This window comes from Sinocyclocheilus anshuiensis, unplaced genomic scaffold (assembly GCF_001515605.1).
Source record: "Sinocyclocheilus anshuiensis isolate Anshui unplaced genomic scaffold, SAMN03320099.WGS_v1.1 scaffold3338, whole genome shotgun sequence".
Lineage (NCBI taxonomy): Eukaryota > Metazoa > Chordata > Actinopteri > Cypriniformes > Cyprinidae > Sinocyclocheilus > Sinocyclocheilus anshuiensis.
In genome coordinates, this window is record NW_015536656.1 from 3,111 (window position 1) to 5,876 (window position 2,766).

Below are 2,766 nucleotides of genomic sequence, written 5' to 3' on the forward strand. Positions count from 1 at the left end.
TCCGAGACTTGACATGAACAGACTTGACTTGACGAGGCATGAACAGACTTGACTTGACGAGGCATGAACAGACTTGATGTGGCATGAACAGACTACACTCACCGACAGCGGGTTACAACATCAATACACGACAAGAGACAATGGCAATATGATGGCTAGTTATAGCAGACAAGGAGGGTCACATGACATGAACAAACCAATGGGAAACAAGACACATGACTAGGACAACCAATCAGAACGTGACACAGACAAGGGAATCACATGACTAGACAATAACAAATGAGAGCATGACACATACACAAGGCAAAGAGAAATGAGGCAAGGGAAGCATGACACTAACAGCAGGAATCAAACTACAAAATAAAAGACATGAGAACATGACAAACCCCAAACCCCACATTACAGTTTTGTGTTATGTTTTTGGATTCTTGTGTAATAGGACCCCTTTGAAAACGAGATGATGCATCTCAAGGGGTTTATCCCAAAGATTAAAATTTGTTGCAATTTTAACCTGTTTTCCAATCACAATACTGATAGGGAGGGGAAAAGATACAAGAGAAGGGTCATGGAAATACAGGAAATAAGATGCAGATCTATTTCTTGTTTGGTTTGAACCATTACTTAAATTTACTTAACTTTAACATTACTTAAAAATTGCATAATGACTCAGATTATAATGAGAAGAGTGCAGCGGGTAATGAATTCCTTTAATATCATGATCATATAATAAAACAAGTAATCATGTTTCAATCCACCAGGACACGGTCTCTCTTCTCATTCTTTCCTTTATTTGTTTATTAATTGAAATTTGAATGCCTAGGTTGATCTGTGTAAACTTTAACGGTTCACACAAAAATCTATTATTTTTTCTTAATTATATTAAATATATTTATGTTGAAATGCTTCAGTCACTAGATGTGTAAAATGGTTTCCAGTGTGATGAATAAAAAACTGTTCTTCACACTTAAGACAGTAAGACTGAGAGAAGAGGAGGGGTTGTGAAATCAAATGGAAAGGTATAAAATAAGGTGAGACAGATGCAAGATTACTGTGAGGAAAGACAGAAGCTGATGAACTGCAATGGCAAGTCTTTGTATCCTATATATATATACTGTATATATATATATAAAATTTGTGCTTAATAATCATATTCCACTTCTTTCACAGGTCAAATCAGGATCTATTGGCATTCTGTTGATGACTCTCCTTTTTGGGAGTGGAAACTTCTTAATGGAGAGAGGTAATTTTTAATTCATACTAAAATATATTTATGTTGAATTTTCATAATTTTATCTATTACTTCACGCACATTTCTTAATGAGCCCCTGATATTAAATAAAGGTAAACCAGGTGTTGTTAAACAAAAAGCAAGTGACCAGTTTGTGCATATGGTTTATAAAGTATTGTTGAGATGACCTGCTTTGAGTATGCATTGACAGTATTAGTAGATTAACAGAGTGATAAATTAAAAGTTTATCTTTTAAACAGGCAAGAAATACTGCCCACGTATGATATTTATAAAATTCTTCGAGCTCAAATATGTGATTCTGTCATTTAGGGTTTGTTGCAGGCCATACAAATGTCACTGCGCAGTGTTCTATGCCTAAACCGTGTAATGTGAACGGCTTCCCTGACTGGTACGAAGTAGGCAGCGTCTGTGTCAAATACTTCAACAAACCTCTCAACTTCACTGACGCCGAGGTAGGTTTTTTGTCAATGCAATGTGAAAAAAATCAATGTAATGTGTAGTCATTAAATGTTCTTCCTTGTTCATATCCAGTTCAGCTGTAGGACCAAAGCCACTGATGCACACCTGGTGTCGGTGCATAATAAAAAGCATAATGATTACTTGCTCTGCATTGTGAAAAAATTCAACCCAAGTAACCAGCGCATCTGACTTGGAGCTTTTGAATTCTTTAAGGTAAAAAAAGACAGAAATGTGCTGGTGTTTACAAACAGGTAGAGCAAAGAGAAATGACTGATTTGATGTTATTTCCTGGTTTTCTATGACATGCACGCACTATAGTTTCTCACTAACAACTTATTTTGTCTTTCTTTTTTTCTTCTTTAAAATCTCCTTCTCATTCTCTCAGTCTGGTAAAATTTTTTGGCTTGATGGATCCTACTGGGATTTTCAAATCTGGACACGTGGTGAACCCAACCATATGTACACTAGCACAGAGGAATGTGTGGAGATGAACTGGAAAGGTAAGAACAGAGAGACACTAATGGGTTATAGGATAATCACATTCAATTAAGTAAATGTTTTGCTAAATGATTTATTCCAGTGATGTTGTGAGGAATATTTGGTAAGACACACTGCAGAAGGGAGAATAATCTCTTCATTTCACTGTCCCTCATTTTCAGAGATTGGCAAATGGAATTACCACTCTTGTCATATCAAGAAAAACTACATATGTGCCTTCAAACTAAATGCCATCTTGAAACCAGGCTCTGAGGAGATGGAGTAGTTTTATCTGGGTATATATCGTCCTATAAAACTTTCTGAATAAAATGATTTTCTCTGCATCAACAAAAAACTTACAATAAAAATAAATAAAATAAAAAAACAATTCTTCAAATAGCTTAAAAATGCTAATAAAGAATGTTTGCAATCAAAATTAGCAGTTGATAAATTTTTTTTTATTTTTTATCTGTAATGGCTACACTTATAAAAATCAAGGTTCCAAAAGGGTGTTTTTGCAGTGATGCCTAGAAGCAGGGGGAGCGTGTGTAAGCCTGGGGAAGGCTTAGCCTTCTCCTGGC

The 2,766-nt window shown here is 35.5% G+C and overlaps 1 pseudogene; it reads left to right on the plus strand.

The window, feature by feature from the left end:
• Positions 1 to 661: 661 nt before the first annotated feature.
• On the plus strand, positions 662 to 2,535 carry LOC107654385 (galactose-specific lectin nattectin-like; annotated as a pseudogene).
• Positions 2,536 to 2,766: the final 231 nt, after the last annotated feature.